Source organism: Oreochromis niloticus, linkage group LG2 (genome assembly GCF_001858045.2).
Source record: "Oreochromis niloticus isolate F11D_XX linkage group LG2, O_niloticus_UMD_NMBU, whole genome shotgun sequence".
Classification (NCBI taxonomy): Eukaryota; Metazoa; Chordata; class Actinopteri; order Cichliformes; family Cichlidae; genus Oreochromis; species Oreochromis niloticus.
The window spans coordinates 2,950,197-2,968,676 of record NC_031966.2 but is presented as its reverse complement, the minus strand read 5'-3'; the positions used below and the strand labels follow the sequence as shown (position 1 = coordinate 2,968,676).

The 18,480-nt window shown below is 43.0% G+C and overlaps 1 long non-coding RNA gene across 2 annotated transcripts; it reads right to left on the bottom strand.

The window, feature by feature from the left end:
* Positions 1-4,814: 4,814 nt before the first annotated feature.
* LOC102076017 (uncharacterized) lies at positions 4,815-9,186 on the bottom strand. Of its 2 annotated transcripts, none has more exons than XR_001224640.3 (3): positions 8,625-9,186; positions 7,810-8,357; positions 4,815-5,150 (listed from the first exon to the last, which is right to left on the bottom strand). It is a non-coding gene; the product is annotated as an uncharacterized LOC102076017 (long non-coding RNA). The 2 variants fall into 2 exon arrangements; XR_002060297.2 differs by lacking the exon at positions 4,815-5,150 and having other exon boundaries at positions 7,245-8,061; positions 8,200-8,357; positions 8,625-9,178.
* Between the last annotated feature and the right edge of the window lie 9,294 nt (positions 9,187-18,480).

Genomic DNA, 18,480 nt, shown 5'->3' with positions numbered 1-18,480 from the left:
GTTCTGGTCCCACTTAATAATAATAAAGTGCTGCAGAAGAACAGAATAAGTGATGAGGAGTCAGAGGTGTTCCTCAGGGTCAGGCTCCTGCTCCGTTTCAGAGCACGTTTATGGATGACGTCCATCAGACTGTGGTAACTGCAGCAGCCTCTCTGCGGACTGTCAGCTGGTATTTTATTTCTTGTCACTGTAGCATTAAAGCGTCAGTGCTTGTTTGTTCCTCAGCTAAACTGTAATTTTATAATTTTAGTGATTCAAGATCATAATAACAGTTCCTTGAGTCAGTGCTGCAGTTTAATAAGTAAAGGACACGAGTACATGTTGTCTGACACTAACCACACATTAACCTGTGTGATTAACCCCCTCACAGATGGACTGTTGGTCATAAGTGGATAAATATTTATCTGGTGATAAACCGTTCTGTGTTTATGCATGAGGAGAACCTGAGGACAGAAGGCATGGGGCGGTTGTTGTTCTGCACAGAACCAGCGTCAGTATGGCGGATGGCGGTGGGACTGATCCATATCCTGCTGTGAGCTGAATAGAGCCACTCGTGTTCAGACTGGAGGGAATACTGATGTACCTGTTCACACCTGATCTCACCTGCACACAGACAGGTTAGACGAGGAAGAAAAATCAGCTTCATTCTTGCTGCACAACACTGGATTCTGCAATTTTATATCTGGAAGCAGAAAAACTCAGAGGAATACAGCGATTCCACAATTTAAGTGCCTCAAACCTAAAAAAACCCCTTCGACCTTTAATTTGAAAGGGTCTCCTGATTTTTACTCACAAAATTCTCTTTACTTTGAAAAGAAAGACTTTCCTGGTTCAACCGGCTCTCATTAACCATTCCCGAGCTTTTTAAATCTTATGAAATCCTGGAGCCGTTTTTTAGTAAATGTAGTGTTGCTGTGAGGCCACACCCATTAAAGCAGCCTCATTACAACATCATTTTACTCTGAATACTTTCATTACGTGATGGGAGTAACTCTTTCGGCATCTGTGAGAGTTTAAAGCTCAGATGTGTGAAATGTGTCTGCTGCTGAGAAGAATCCACTGAAGTTTGAGGGCAGTTTCTCTGCCTTCACTGAAGTCCTGTTTGCTCCCACTCATTGCTGGTTTTACTGCTGGCTGTGGAAATCATGCACACTGAGCTGGATCCTTCTTATCTGCGTCCATACATGTGTGAACACCAGAACCGGCTCGGCCTTCACTCTCACAGCACCTTACAGAGGTCTGTGTTAAGACGCAGTGATGAAGAAAGGCTTTGAATGACCTACAGCAGGAGCTGAAGCTCAGCCTCGGTGCGGGCTAGCTTCTAGAGCCTGCTGTGTTCGTTCTGCACATGATCCAGATGTTGTTTCATTTCAGTGACTGCTTCTGATTATAACGTTTAAAGGGGTGCTGAGTGTAGCTCAGCTGTCACAGAGGTTTGAAGCACCTCACAGGTGGGCTAACACCCACCTTTGACCCTCACAAACACTTTTAAGAAGCAGGAACGTGTTGGTGACACACAACAGCAGCAGCTGCGTTCAGCTGAGCGCAACACATCAGTGAAAGAGGATGCTCTTTGACTGACACTGTGTTGGTGAGAGGACGTTATTACTGCATATGTTGCAAAACAGTTTCTATGCAGAGAATGCATCACTTTAACTGGAAACATGGTCATTGCACAATAAGAAGACTCCCACAGTAATCACACAGACAGGCTCGGTCACAGCGTTTTCCTCACAACATTTAAAAACGGATAATTTTACATGTGCACAGAGCAGCTGCATTTGTTTTAGCTTTGTAGATATCAGATAGATACAAATAAAACGGAGATGATATTAATGTCTAAAGACTGTTTTCAGTGATTATCGAGGTCACACACTGGAAGTAAAATCAGATCCATGCTGTCACTGTGAAACTGTCACATGATCAAACATTCCAGAGTTTATTAGTTTCATCATATTTTCAGTAAAAGCTCACAGAAACAGGGAACATCCAGTAAGGGGAAATTCACATTTGCAGATGTTGTTGGAGTGTGTGTGTGTGTGTGTGGGTGTGTGTCTGTGCACTTGTGTGTGCGTCGGCTTAGAATTCCTGACTTTAGAAATCTGTGTGCATGTTTATACATCATTGTGGGGACAGAAAATTGACATGTCACTATACTTGTGGGAACCACCGGCGTTTATGGGGGCCAAATGTCCATTCCAACGAGTTTGAACACATGTTTGAGACTCAAAATGTACTATAACCCAAGGGTTAAGGATAGCCAGTCATTTTTGAGGGTTAGGGGTGAGGGAGAGCATTATGTCAATTAGATGTGCTCACTGAGATAAAAAGTGTCAACTCGAGTGTGTGTGTGTGTGTGTGTGTGTGGGTCTGTCTGTCTGTGAGTGTGTGTCTGTCTGTGTGTGTGCGTGTGTGTGTCAGATGCTTCTCCCATCCATCCCTCAGTCCTCCGGCTGACCCTTGATCCTCTCGACCCAGAGAGATAAAAGGCTGATGGAGGAATGGTGGAGCAATATAAAGACCTTCCCTTGACACCTCCTCCTGATCCTCCTGCCTCACACTACATTGTTTTCTCTTCTCCCACATCCTCTGCTGTCTCCTCCTGCACCTCCTTTGTTACTAAACATTCTGTCCTGATGGCATTTTCACAAACACACCTCCTCATCCCTCAGCAGGTTTAGCTAACTCAGCTAACTCTGATGTAATGTGAGTGAATGTGAATGAACTTCAGCCTGCTGCACGCCGCATGAGCTGATTACGGAGCTCTGACCTCCGTGTACTTTCACTTTGAGTTCGTACTGCTCTTTATTAGGCTCGTGCATGTTTACGAGACTCCGGCAAATCTAAATAACTCGACTCGAGCTTTCACTCTGCCTTTGGCACTCATATATTTCTCACACTGGGTGGAGTGGCTGTGGCTCATCTGCAAGTTGGAAGGTTGGTGGTTCGATCCTTGGCTGCTCTAGTGTACATGCCATCTATCTAAGTATCTTTGACATGATGCTGAACCCTGCGTTGCTCCTGATGTCTACATCACTGGAGCGTGAGTGTGTGAATGAGACATGAAGCAGAATAACTTCATATAAGAATATAAGTCCATTAAACACAGCAGGTTCATTTCTGCTATCATCTGCCTTTGAATGACCTTTGGTCTGCAGCAGTTTGTTGATAAGAGACATTAATAACATGTTTTTATAGCTTTTTCAGATGCGACCACATCTCCTGTCACTGGGCAAGGAGATGTGGTCAAGACACTGGGCAGTGACAGCTGAACATGTTTATGCTGAATGAATATATAGTAACAATAAATGTAGGTTTAATAAAGTAGAGTAACAGAGTAATAATGAACTGCAGTATAAACTGTGCAGTAAAAACTGAAGTGATTCCCACAGTGGTCGTCTGACAGCAGGATTATACCGATCCAACCGGCTGATGTAGCATCCACGTGGATCCCATCGGTTGACCATCACTGTTATAGTGTTTGAACTTTTGTTTGATTCAGATATAAAAATCAATGCAAACACACCCCAGCCTAGTGTGTAATCAATATGGCACTCCAACGTGTGCCATTTACAGACTGCACACAGCCCTGTGCCCACCGCCAGTAGGAAGCATGCTAAATGCCTTGCTCAAGGGCACTTCTTGAGGTCGTTGTAATTCACCTTCCAGAGGAGACTGATAGCTTATCAGAGGCCAAGGTCTTACATGGCAGCTGAAGGTGCTCCTGATAATCCAATCAGCAGGTGTGATGACAAAAACGCCGTTTGCTTAGGTGAAGTGGACTCGTGGCCTTTTCAAGGGCTAAAGCACACACCGAGCTAAATGTCACTACAAGCGCTGTAATTAGAGAGCGAATAGGGCAGAGTGATCTTACCATCAGGTTTTTAGTGGAAAATAAAACCCTGTAGTGTAAAATACTGGACCGATTTCAGCCTTTAAGTCTCTGGAATCACATCAAGTTCTCTCATCTTCACCATAAGAATGAGTTAACGGCCTCACCTGTGAGTGTTCAGACTGAAAATCACCTCAGGGGGCTGTTGTAGTTCGGGCTTGTTGCTACAGACTGCAGATGAAGTGATCAAATTCAAACCAAGGAGTTTATCTTTAAAGCTTATCAAATGCTACACAGCAGCTCCACACAGAATTTCGCATCTCTGAAAGATGAGTCATGTTTTTGTACCTCTCGGTGTTCTACCAGGTGTAAGCTAGAACATAATAATACAAAAGTCACAGTAACTCAGAAAGCTGGGTCAAAAGAGACCATGACAAGAGCCTAAAACTGTGAGTGAGCGCCTCACCAAGGCAGCCTGGAGGCTACCACAAGAAAATAGTTTTTAAAAAGTCTGCATGTCCATATTTGAGCTTCAGCCAACCACAAAAAATCTGGAATGTGGGATGAGCTACCACACTCTGTCATGTGCACTATGAAAAGCATCCAACCAGCCATCTTCTTCTGCCTATCCAAAATTAGGTTTCGTGGCTAAAATGTAAGCAGGTATTTTCCTGGTGGAGTCCTTGTGACCAGGTATTTCCAGACCTTGCAGAGCTTGCAAATGAGTGTCTATGGGACTCAACATGGATCTGCAAATACCTGTGCAGAGAGAGATTGGACTTCTACTGTGATGTCATTTCTTTATTTGGATGAAACAATCTGTCTGCATATGCTCTCAGTCATCCAGGTCATGGTAGTCTCCAGAGCTTCAAAAGAACTTCAAAACCTGTAGTACTGGACTTTTTAAATTTTAATTAAAAAAAATAAAGAGGTCCAGTCACCTTCTTTTCAAGCTCTTAAGGCTTGAATGGCACAGTGACTTCATATCCAACTACTGAAAGACCCTGGAAGCCGTGCTGTCTGAGGGGTCTGCAGCCTCCAGCCTGAAACACAGCAGCTGTTGGGTCATTCTGATGAAGACAGAGCTGGTCATGTTGTCAGAGAGATCGTAGTGTTCTTCTTCCTTGCTTTTAGGCTCTGACAGGTGCAAAGGACACGGGGGCTGATGGGTGAGGCCACAGAGGACTGTCAGAGTTCAGATACATCAGCTGCGCTGTATTCATCTCCAGTAAAGTGCATGGTGGTCGTGTTTTTCTTGGACAGTCAGCAGTATTATGTTCAGACTGGCATGTAGTGAGTGCTTCTGCTTCCACACCACCTGCAACAACAGTAGTAAGGTTAAAGGCCAGATGGACCTTACATATTTCACCTTAAATGTCAGTACCATAGTTTTGTTGGGGTGCTGTGGTGATGACCTTTGACCTACTTGTGCTTGGTTACTTGTAATGTTGACTCTAATAGACTCTGGTACTGAATTTTTTGAACTCCTCTACCAGCATTAGTCCTAGCACTGCGCCTAAGTCCGTAGCCTGGATGCAGAGCACCACCGCCGAAAAAGGCTTCCCTTCTCTCTGGCAAGATCAGTGTACATTGGCCAGCTGTTTTTCTGAGACCCATAAAACGCTGCGTATAGGCAGATAGCACAAGTTTCATAAGAGAGGCTGTCCTTAATGGACGAGCTAGAACAAATCTCCTGAGCCTCACCTGTCACCTTTAACTGGAGCATTATACCCCAAACCTACTGCAGCCAATGTAGCACAGTAGCTAAAGTCAGTATCAACATTGGCCTCTGATACAGGACCAAGCAACTGTTCTTACTGAAGTCAAACAGTGAAACAGAAGCTGGTGCATCAGAAGTTATAGCACCAGAACTTTGATTTCATTTTCAGCTCCATCTCCCTAGCTCTCACACATCTGCCTCCAGCTTTAGAGAAACGTGGAAGACCCTATGAAAATGAATTTGCCACTTTAATCTTGGTGCTGGAAACACCTCATTAATCATTTTTTAAAAATGTCATCTATCAGGTGTACACTTGCTACAGAACAATTAACGCTGTTTTTTCTGACTAGAAGAATGGACTCTTACCCGGTTCAAAGTTCTTTGGTTTCCATTATTAATTTGGGAAAACAAGTTTGAGTATTTTTGAATGTTATCAGCACACTGAATGGCCATTATCAGTTGTTATCAGTTCCATAAATACTGCCATTAATTCTTCTACTAGTAGGCAGTTATTGGTGGTAGTTTTGCAATGCTGAACAGCAACCTTATTTGGCTAAATTTAGGCACCAAAGTACTCTAATTTCAAACCAACTTAATTAGAAATAATGATGACCCTTCATATCTCAGTGTTAAGCACATCACAAGTCTGCGAGATATTTATTTTACTCTCTGTAACCACAACCCTATGCTGCATGGATTTCACTGCACAACTGCTGGCGGTCTCCTTCACCACTTGGGTTGTTATTGCCATATGGGACTAATAACAGCGGATAATGGGCTGATAGTATCAGAATATGATGGGTTAGGACATTTCCACAACAACGAGTTTAAGAAGAACTTCATGAATGGGGCTAAGCCATGCAATCACAGAATCAAGCTCAGCTTTGTATCTCCAGTTCCAGCAGTCAAACAAAAGGTTAGGTGTGACCTACAGGCTGCTCTTATCAAAGCTGCATGTGTATATTAGTACAAGAGGTCCAAGCTGAACCACCCAAAGGCTTTTAGATTTTATGGAAGGTAATCATTTTACTACCAAATTATTGTCTTATTTAATGTTTGATTTTTGCTCTTGCAGGGTTATAAAGCCAGTGATCCAAGTCCTTAGTGTTTTCATGTGACTGATTCGTGTCCTAAACCTGAGATGGCACAATAGAAAAACATTTTAGAGTTTTTAGCACAAACAGCAGCATTGTCCTGTGTTGTTCTACTGTATGAATCACACCTTCCAAGTAAATCTTGAGGTCACCGAATACAAAGTCTCAGTTATTTATAACCTTCCTCTCTGATACCAGCAGCACCCAGTCAGCAGGTTGCTTGACAAGTCTGACGGCCTGTAGATTAAAACTAAAACCTAAAACTAAAGGGGATTCGTTCACAAGCTCTAAAACGTCATGCTACAATTCAAAATATACTTTAAATGTATATATATTTATATATATATTTTTTTTAAAGTAGCAGAACAGTGATATTTGTTCAAAATTTCTGATGTTTGGCTGCTGCTACACAAACTTTCACAGAGGTACATGAACTTCTGCACAAACGTTTTTGTTAGAGAAAATGATTGGGGTCAGTTATCAGTAATCCAGACTAAGAAGACAGTAACCACCACTGCAGTGTTTACTGTCACGGTCCTGGGTCACTGACCCAGTGTTTTGTGTTATTATTAATCGTTGATTTCATTATGATGTGTCATTGCTAGTCTCTTGGTTTTTGTTTCTGTATTCCTAGCTCCCTAAGTTCTGTAGTATCTCCTGATTTCCAGTCTTAGGTTTTGTTTATATGCCTTCCCTCTGTTCAGTGTTATGCCTACTCGGTGCCTTTTTCATGTCTCTATATCTCAGTGTCAGGTCCGCATCTCTGTGTTATGCTTCCTGTTTTACTTTGACAGTCTGTGTCCTAGGTCGGTGTGTTCTGCTTTGCTTCCTTTGTCTCGTTAGGTGTGAGTTGTCCCAGCTGTGTTACCACCTGTTCCCCATCTTGTCGTTGTCCTGGCGGTGTATTTAAGACCTGTGTTTCTCAGTTGTTGTGTTGTACCCTCACTGTGCTGTGTTTTTTCCTCTAAGTGCCCTTGTGCTCTTGTCCCTAGTTTCCAGGTTTCTAGCTTTCTAGCTTCTCAGTGTTTAGTTATTAGGTTTGTTTTTTCATTGTTGCTCACTTTCTCACAAACTTAACCATCAACAGGCAACAAATGCAACATCAAGATTTTCCTTGTCAGACATTTCAAACACCAGTTTTTTCGTATATACAACAAGTTTACCAAGTACTGATCTTCAGAGTGAGACCGGATACAGAAATCTTTGCAGGCAGACAGCAGTGTGTCTTGTTTTGCTCCACAGTGGAGGTTTTCAGAGGATATCCTTGCAGATCGAAGAGCACATGTTGGCTCTGTTGGGAAACTCCACATGGGTTCAGTTCCACAAGTAAGGAATCCATAAGAACCACAACACATCCTTAGGAAAAGGGTCTTTCTTCCTGTTGCATGGCAGAGCCCCCTTCATATGTCCGAAGCCTGAAAAAACATTTAATAATATAAACCGTAATGGTCCCAGAGAGGACTGTAATGGGAGCTTCCAGAAGTTCTGTTTAGTTTTTCTTTGTGGTAATATTTCATTTCCCTCCCTCTTGTGTCTGTCCTAACGTGTAACACCTGTGTGAGCTCCAGCTTTGGTCTTCTCTCTCCTCTTGTGGCCTCAGGTTTTCTTCTTCTCTTTCTTCATTACAACAACTATCAGTCTCCTGGGTTCACGTCCTGTATTAAAAACAAGCTTCTGTGTGATACATCCGCTAGATAACATGGCCTGTTCCCTGGAAAATACAACGTATTTATGATGTAAGATGGAGAAATGTTGTTTTGTTTTTCTGCAAAATTACCATGAAATTACTTATATGTTTATTAACAATAATGTAAGTAATAACATGTCTCCTGTAAAAAAATGACCTGCTACTCCGTTATTCTACCTTTGAGTATTTTGTAAGTGACTATAATTTATCTTCAAATAAAAATACATTGAAAATCCATTTAATTACAGAGGAATTACACCTTCAGTTGTGGGCTTTATTATAAAGTGTTACCTGAATTTTTTCTTGTCTGAGCCTTTAATTCTTTGTTTAGCTTGAAACAATGTCCGGGTTGTTAGTTCCCTCCTGTGTTCCCATTCTGTTCCTTCTGACTTGTCTTTGTCTCTTTGTGTCAAAGTCGTTCTTCCTGTTTTATTCAGGTTTCAGGTTTTACTTCCTTCGTTTCATTTGCTTGATCAGTTTCAGCTGTCCCCACAGGTGTTCTCACCTGTTCCCCCTCACTATGTGATGAGTTTGTCTGAGTCTCTCCTTTCTGCTATTCAGGTTCCTACTCTTAAATTGTTTTGGACCTTTTGTAACCTTGTGAGTAATCAGCATTAAAGAAGGATTTTCATATTTTTGTGACACCGCCATCTCTCATCTGGGGGTCATGTTATTGACATGGGGGCAGAGACCATCTACACACTTTCAGCACATTCACAACTGTTTAGTTACCAAACTAGTTCCCAATCATATGTCACTGCATTATTAATTATTAATACAGACACATGTTTGCTTTCTTTACTGAAGTAACATGATCAATATTTCTTCCTTTGTTCCCACTGTGGTTTGTTTTTCCTGGAGAGATAACGTCCAATTTCTTGACTTCTTGACTTAAATATTCATCATGTGCTGAATGGCGACCTTTGACACCCATACAAACAATGAGTTACTGAAGCCAGTAAACACAAAGTAAAATGTCGGTAAAAAAGTAATTAGTCTCTGTTTGGTTTCTGAATTTCCAGAGAAAAGTGCAGTGTGTGCTCTCTCCTCAGTAACTAAGCCCTGTCTAAACACTCTGAGTCAGCTCAGAACACAAACAGGACAATAAGAGCTGCTGCGCCTCTCTGGTTCAAACTGTAAATGGAAAAAAACAGAATCACTTCAAGCTGAAAAGAGTTTTTTTTCCTTTGTAAAATCTGTAAGTAAACAGTAAAAGCAGTGATCCATGAGCTCAGAGACTTCAGGAAATGTGGAACATGACTAAAAGCCTTTTTGTTGTTCAGAGCTGGCCCCGGAGGGAATCAAACTCTCTCTGCTCACACTTTTAGTGCCTTCTTTTTCACAGGACAGAGTTTCTCATGATTCATAAATGAAACATGAAAGAATAAAATCACTACATGTAATTTGAATAAAAAAAAAAGGTGGATTTTAAAACGAGGTTTAACTTTAAATGTACATTGAATGTGGACTTGTCCCATGGCAGGGACAGGCCCCCATACACCCCACCCTAAATTAGATAAATTGAAGAAGATGGATGGATGGATGGACGGACGGATGGATGGACGGATGGATGGATGAAAATGAGTTTTCCCTTAAATGTAGTGTGGATCAGTTTCTCCTACAGGCAAAAATAAAGTCGTTGGTTTTATTTTGAAGATCTGAAGGCTTGTTGTTTATTGTGTTTAGAACACACACACACACAGACACACACAGCTTCTATATAATCTGTTCAGATCTGCATGGTAAGGAAAATCCTTCATCTTTTCTCTGATTTATTTCTTTTCTGTCATTTCAATGTCGGCTTTTTTCTCTTTTCCTTTTTTCAGTTTCACTTTCTTCTCTCTTCATCGTCTGATCACGCTTCCACCTCGCTCTGTCTGTAACCCAGTTCCATCAGTCTGTTCCTGTCTGTGTGAGAGAGAGTGACATTCTGAGCTCAGGGCTGGCAACATTTTGGATGGATTTGGTGAGGATTTCCCTTCCTCCTCTTATCTGTGTGTGTGTGTGTGTGTGTGTGTGCGCGTGTGTGGTCTTGTGGGCTCTGAGGTAATTATAGGAGATGATTTTGCCCTCCGTGAGTGAGGAGCAGGTGCCGAAGGATTCTAATTTTCTCACTTTCACTCTTTCCTAATCTTTTCTGTGCACCGCCTTTCCTTTTTCTCCCAGCCCTCATCACCTTCTCTCCTCCCCTCATCACCTTCTCTCCTTCCCTCTCTCCTTCCTCTCCTCCTGTCTTTTCTCCCCTCTTTCCCTTCACGTTGTCCTTGTTATGGAGGTTTTTGTCATTAGATCATATCAGTTCATTTGTGTAATCTCAGCTGAGCGTTTTATATGCTCATAAACACATAAACTAAACAGTCAATACTAAATCCACTTCACTTCACTACACATTTACTACCCTATAAACAGTGTCTGGTTCCAGCGTATGTGACTCACTGGCAGTTAGAGGGTTGTGGGCTTGAACCCGGGCAGCTCTGGCTCTTTTGTGTTTCCTATGGAGCTTTCTTCCTCCCAGCCTCTCTGTGCCCAGGAAAGCCTCACCAAAGAGATTCTTAAGCTCTGGAGCTTCACTTTCTGGTTAAATAAAGGTTAATAAATTACACAGCTGGTTAGTAATTTATAAACCTAAATCCAATTGATGACTATGAATAATCTGGGACAGAGGCCAAACAGCTTTCAGAGCTTTCCTTTGATTCTTCTGCTTCAGATGAGTTCTTTCTTCCACTTTCTTCTGATTTGTTTAGCCTCTCAAACCGAAGGTTTGAAAAGCAGGTAGGTGGAGCCTAAATCCCTCTCGAAAATCCCAGACGGCCTGAGCTTTAGGTTTACAGGGATTAGCAGTGACTTCATGTCAGAAACTTTGAGCATGGGACAAAAATTATATTTTAATCCTGTAATAATCTGGGGTGGTGACACTGTAACATAAAGAAGGATGCCGGTCGGCAGCAGTGCAGTCTCCCTGCTGAAGACAAACAGCCCTGCATTAATATTCGCATGGCTGCACTGACTCACTCTGAAGTGCATCCACTCTCACCGTGCTACTCTCAGCTAACCTCAGCTTCTTTTATAGCCTTACGTACAAATACACGCACTCTTTCATTTCAGACACATAACAGGAAACTGCTTCAACACTGAGCTAATAAACGTGTCTGATGGGCTCTGAGTGTGAGTCCGTGGTACTGGCAGCTACACCTGAACGTTTATATTTATCCTCCGGCTGCTGTTTCACCACAACGATGCTTAAATGTGTAAGCTGTGTCTTTATTCTCTCTTTTTATGTTCTGGCTCTTCAAAGATGACTCATCCCACTCTCTGTTTCCCATCACCTCCTCATCTCCTCTTTTCTCACCTCCCTCTCTCCTCCTTGCTTGTGATTCCTCTCTCTTTCTCGTTCTCTCCTCCTTCAGTCTTTCCTCCCCCTCTGTCACATTAATCTGATGTTCTGGTGTCTGTCCAACAACAGCTGCTCTATTGGTTAGCAGAGGGTTTGTGTGTGTTCTGGTAACCATGATGTTGTGGGGACAAAGAATGTTTACACGGTCACATCACGGGGACCTCTGCCAGCACGGACCAAAAAGCAGCGTCCCCACAAAGGAAACTACTATGTTTTTTAGCACTGGCTCATAGCACACGTTGTTTTATCTGTGTGAATTTGTCTGAGGAATGCTCAGTGCTGCCTCCTTATAGTTTCTGAATGGTACCGCACTCAGGGCTCCTCACTGAGACTTGGGATTTTCACAGCATTTTTCCTGTTAAAAGGACAAGAAGAACATCAACAGCACACTGCAGCTAATGAGCTAATCATTTGTGCAGAGGAGCAAACACAGGGTAACACATTCGTATGATGATTTGATTTTGTCTAGCGATCATCCCTTACATTAGGAAAAAAGAGCTTAACTGGTTAGCAGGATAGCTAGTTAGTTCTAAATGGCTAAAGGGCCTGTGTATAACCCTGAAATGCTTCACTAGTGTTTCGAAGTGTTTAGGGGGAGTCCAGTGTGTCTGTGAAACAAAATGAAGCTCAACAGAGCTGCATGGGTTATGAAGTAATGTTTATACCCACAATACTACAGGGATAAATTATAGCAGGCCAGGTAAACAGTGTACAGCTGTAATGTTGAGGTTAGAATTAACCGGACATTAGCCTGAGGCAAAGCAGGTTTCTGTTGACAGTCATGACTTTGATATGTTCACAAAAAATGTCCAAATCCTGCTTTACATTTTGAAAAGTAACTCAGGATCTTGCAAAAGTTTTGCGGGATCCATCAAACGTAACTCAGCAGCGAGATCCTGGCCACATCCTTCGAAGGACCCGGCCTTCACGGTCTACGTGGGCCGGGTCCTCCGAAGACCGAGAAGGCCAGAAGTGCTCCTTCCTATCTAAAATATAACAGGACAATGGAGTAAATTCTCTACCAATTCACACTTCTGTTTAATTAGTTTTCTGTTTGGTATTTATCCAGCTGTGTGAAAACTATAACTTTAATCTCAGCCAAACCGATTTACTCAGGAACAAATAAAACACTGAAAAAAGCCAAACAATAACATTTTTAAGTTGTCTAAGTGACTTATATATCATAATCTGAGTAGTGAAAGATTGCGGGGTGTTTGAAAATGATGTACCAGGAGTCCGCTGTTCTCATCAGCTCTGGTGATCCTTGAACCCCTGGCTAGCTATCGAGCTGGTGAGTAACAGACATCTCCGAAACCATCAGAGCACTTTTGGAAATATGTGATGTCTTGATAATCGAGCAGACATTTGAAGTTTACACAGCTACATTTCCGCCTGAAAGTGTCTTAAAAGTTTATTTTGTGACCCAGAAAGAGTAATATTAAAACTACATAGCTGCCGCCATTGTTGGAAACTGGAATTGGCTGGACTGTGCTATGAATTCTGGGATACGTTGGGCCACGAAGGATACTCTCGACCCATCCTTCAAATTTGGGGAAATGAAGGACGCATTTGTCAACCGCATTTGAAGAAGTCTTCGAATTTGGACAGCCTTCGTCGCCTGGCTGTGATGTAATCGGCTTTCAAATGCGGCCTCTGAAGTATGCCGCGTAGGGATTGGGACATAGCTCCCGAGTTACTTTTGTGAGATCTCGCAAAACTGTTTGCGGGATCTTGCAAAAGTAACTCGGGATCTCGCAAATGTTTTGCGGGATCTCGCAAAAGTTCATCTTCATTTTTTTTTCCTCCAATGTCCCTTGCGGTGCTCTGTAAAAACATACTGCACCTCATAACACAAATAAAGAGCCGCCGCACAGTAATAGAAATATTTCAAATATTTCTTCAACATTAAAATCCTCCTGTGATCTGATAAATCTGGGTGTGGCTGTAAATCATTCACTAGATTTAAACGTGGTCATATTTTTTATTACAATGAACTCTAAACCTGAGCTGTAACCTTTAATGACATTGTAGTATTACATGATGATTTCCAGTTGATATATTATGATATTTGTGTTTCTCCTTTTTCTAGTGTTTCCCTGTAGGAGATGGAGAGTTGTTTAAATCTCAAATATTTAAGAGTACAGCAGTGAAAGTAGTCATTATTTTATTAATTATTAGTATCACTTCAAATTCAAATAGAATGACGAAGTATTTACAGGTGAGTGAGGAAACAGGTAATGGTATAAATGCAGAGGACTTCATCAGAAGGAGCACAGTGTGAAAACACAGTGACAGGTACATTGTGTCCAACCAGAAAACAAAAGTAAGGTCAAATGTCTAATTTATACATTTTTATGTGCTTTTAAAGAGCACATAATAAAAATAGATTTTTAAATGTATCAGTGAAAGATTTAAAAACAAGCAGCATTACAGATGACACTGTGGCGGTGGGAGGCTGTTCTCTGAAGCCTTGTGTTTATTGGCAGACGTCTTACTCTGGTACTGTGACTCTGAACAACTAGTTGATCTGTTTGCTGTGCAGAGTTTATTTGTTTTCATATTCTAAAATAAAATGCTTGTTTACACACATCTTTGCAAATAATCCCACTGCAATCAGACTAACTCTCATGTCAGACAGATTTATGTTCAAGTCTGAATCCAATCTCTGTCATTTTTGTTGTTTCAATCAGCTGAGAGGACAAAGTTTATTGTGCTAGTATGTAGGCCTACATACCCACTGTGCAGCACCCTCTTCTCTGACAGCAGCTGTTCTGGTCTGATGGAAGATTCGGCTCTGCTTCATCCTGTTGTTCCTTTCATTGTGCTCCAGATGTTCTCAGCCGGTCAAAGGTCTGGCACTCGGCCGGTTGAGTGGCTGGACTCTTCCCGTATGAAGCCGTGCTGCTGGAAAAGATGCAGTCTATGGTTTAGCGTTGTCCTGCTCAAACATAAAGGCCTTCCTGAAAAACATGTCTGGATGGAGCAGATGTTTCTCTAAAACCTGTTCACGCCTTTCAGCACTGATGGAGCCTTTCCAGATGTGCCTGCTTCCAGCTCCATAGGGATTGATGCCCCCCAGGCTGATCAGGCTTTGACCTGAGCGCTGATAACGAGCCGGACGCTCCCTCTCCTCTTCATGCGGTCTGTGTTTGGACAAGTCCGACCTCAGATCAGTTTTAAAGGAGCACATTTCTCCATCGTGGTCACACGTGGTGTCTTCCCTCCATGGTGGAGCTGTAACCTGCATTGTGGAAGTGTTCATGAGCCATGCACTGATTCATCACAGTCGTGTTTTTAATGCAGCGCTGCTGAAGGTCACAGTTGCCAGCCTGCGCACAGAGATTCCTCCAGCTTCTCTAAGTATGTTGATGGTATGATGTTCTGTAGATGATTCACAGTGAGGAACACTATTCTGAAGCTGCTCCACAGGTTTTTGCAGGCTGCGGAAACTCTGCCTCTCTAAGATGCCCTTTTTATCCCCAATCATGTGACTGACCTGCTGACAGGTCACCTGAATAGCTGCCAACTCTTTCTTTTTAGTACCACTGACTTTGCCAGCCTCTTATTCACCATATTGCAAACTTTTAGGGACATGTCGCTGGCATCAAAGTGAAAATGAGCTCATATTTCTCATGAAGTAGTCAAAAATCTTAGTTTATAGTAACACATGGATCTATTTGTTTACAGGTTGTGATGGAGAGTCCGAATAAATGCATTGAGAGTCCCTACAAGTGATGATTAAAATGTTGGTCCCCGCAACAGCTGGAAACCAGTATGTGTGTGTGCGTGTTTGTTACCCCCTCCAACTCTCTCTCACTTGTCATCTGCCTCTCTCACCCTCTCAGTTCATTTCTGTGTCACGCTGTCTTTGAACACACATGCTCACAATCTCTTTTATTTGTGTGTGTGTGTGTGTCAGTGCAGTGATACTCTGCCTCTCTCTCCACGTGACTCTGGGATTATTTCTGTCCACCAAAATGAAGCTGAGAGAGAAACAGAAGGGCTGCAGGAGCACAGAGAGGGAATAACAGGAACAGAATAAGCTTCTGAAATCTTTTATACTTCCCGACAGTTTGATAAACATCTGTGATAATTAGTCAGACATAAACGATGTGTTTGCAGAGCACAGAAACAATTTGATCGTCCTCACTTGCTGGCATGGCTCCATCACAGCAGGAACACCGTCAGCCCTCAGGCGCTATTTGCTCTGCTGTCATCATAATCCCTGCTCTGCAGAGGACTCTGCACATGTTCTGGTACAGCTTGAGGAACTGTATCGCTCCTTGATGATTAGGAGCTGAGAGCAGCTTCAGGAATATAAAGATGGCGTCAGGTCATGGTGAGGTGATATCAGCCACAGCTGGAAACAGCAACATGATGATGCCGACTCTGTCTGCTGTAGCAAGGATGGAGCTGAGTGACCCACAAAATGAGATCGAGCGGTGGAAATCTTCTGAGGGCTCGTGCTGAGTGAGGAGCTGGCTGATCCAGGAGAAGTGCTTCAGCCTCTGAGCTGGACGCCTCCTGGACCTGGGTGAGGTGTTTTTCCACTGAGGCTGACTCTGGCAGAGGGAGGGACCCTCACAGATGGACCGACGCCCACTGACCCATGTTTTCCAAACACATGTATTAGGCTGAGCTTGAATATAATAACTAAATGGTAAATGGCCTGTATTTGTGTAGCTTTTAGTAGTCCCTAAGGACCCCAAAGCGCTTTACACAACCAGTCATCCACCCATTCACACACACATTCACACACTGGTGATGGCAAGCTACATTGCAGTCACAGCCACCCTGGGGAGCACTGACAGAGGCGAGGCTGCCGGACACTGGCGCCACCGGGCCCTCTGACCACCACCAGTAGGCAACGGGTGAAGTGTCTTGCCCAAGGACACAACGACCGAGACTGTCCAAGCCGGGGCTCGAAGCGGCAACCTTCCGATTACAAGGCGAACTCCCAACTCTTGAGCCGTGATCGCCCCATAACTAACATTTTACTGACCAGAGTGCAGAGCATGAAGCTGTTGCCTAAACACGTCCTGGTCTGTGATGATGTGAAGCCTGAATCTCTCAGTCATTTGCTCTGAAACACGCTCAGTCACTGAATACACTGGAATATTTTACATCTCTACTCTCACTCCCACGGTCACAGCAGGAAGCCAGGGTCCAGAGGAACCATCTGATTGGTTGAGAGGAAACATTTTCTCAAAATGTTTCCCTCGTGTGTTATTGATCAGCTCGGTGTTTAACTGTCTTTAACAGTGTTTGTGGAGCTTCTTGACCCAAACCCTCAGCCTCGACCTGTCTTTGTTGGCCCTGTTGGGGGAATGTTTGCTCTCTGTGTTGCGGCGGTTCACCCACGTATACTGAAGGTGACAAAGAGCTTGGTAAGTCACGTGTGTCTGGATCAAATCCCAGTAAATTCCATGAAGGTAAATGAGGAAGTTAATATTGTAATGATTTACTTTTGATCACAGGCTGGGTCTGCACTCTGAGAAATGAGACCGGGGTTCAAGCTTCACCATGGACATGAACCAGCAAACGCATTTTCTGTAAGAAGATGAAGGACAGCAGCGTCATGTGTTCGTCACAGTTGAGATCACAAACAGATGTGGACAGAGGTTCAGTCCCAACATAACAGGATGCTCTGCTTTAGTCGTTGCTTTTTGGTGGATTTTGTTTTGCACACGAGTGACAAGAATGACTCAGAATGCTCTTCTCTCCCAGACTGAGCTCATTTTAGATTGATTTGAGCCTTTTAGCTCCAGAGTCAGCCAGGAGGCAAAACATCAAAGTAAAATCAGACGTTTCTGCAAATCTCATAAAAAAAATAAAATGAGGTGATCAGCCTGGGTCCATTCTCAGAGCAGCTCACCTGAGCTCACCTACATCACAGTAGGCTCAGCCAAAGAAGAAAGAGGCCCACAACAGAGAACTGCAGCCTGTGAAAAAAACTTCCTGGAAATAAAATGGAGTAAAATAAAATAAACTGCCTGCTGCTTACAGCCATATTTTTGTCGTTCTATCTCCATACAGATCCTGATGTGATGGAGGACTCTCAGCTTTATTTCATGCTGTTTAACTAAAGTATTGCAGTAACTGTTCTGGGGTTATGGCCATTGTACACATATACGAAACACATGATGCTGTCTGTAAACATTTGGACCTGAGCACTTTTAAGTGAAGCTGTGAGCTCTGTTCTGTGGAGTCTGTAGGTCTGCGGTGATCCCGGAGCTGGATCCTGAACCGACTGTAGGAAGCGTCTGTGGATTCTTTGCAGGCTGAAACACGTTCAGTGAAGGCGTGCTCCTTGTTCACTCTGCTGTGTCACCGTGAGGCCGTTACCTGCACAAAGGCTATGTTTGTACTGTCACACCTGCTCTGACCTTTGTCCTCACACACAGTAAAGACCAAAAGTGAATGTAAAAGCTTTGCTGCTCTACGAGCACACTCTGAGATCACAGCACACTCGGACCGTGATAGGATGACTGGACTTCACAAGTCATTACAGGCTCCTCCTCAAACATGGAGAGCACAGAGAGGCTGAAAGAGGCGGAGCCTGAGTTTCATCCAGCACGCTCATAGCTCATCGCTGCAGCACTCTCACTTTTACTCTGTCAATATTAGTGTCAGCTACATTCTGTATTTTTGTGCTGTTTAGGAATTGTGGGAAAAAGCCACACTGATGATGTAGAGGTCTCAAATACTCACAGATACTCTCAAATACTCTCAAATACTCACAGATACTCTCAA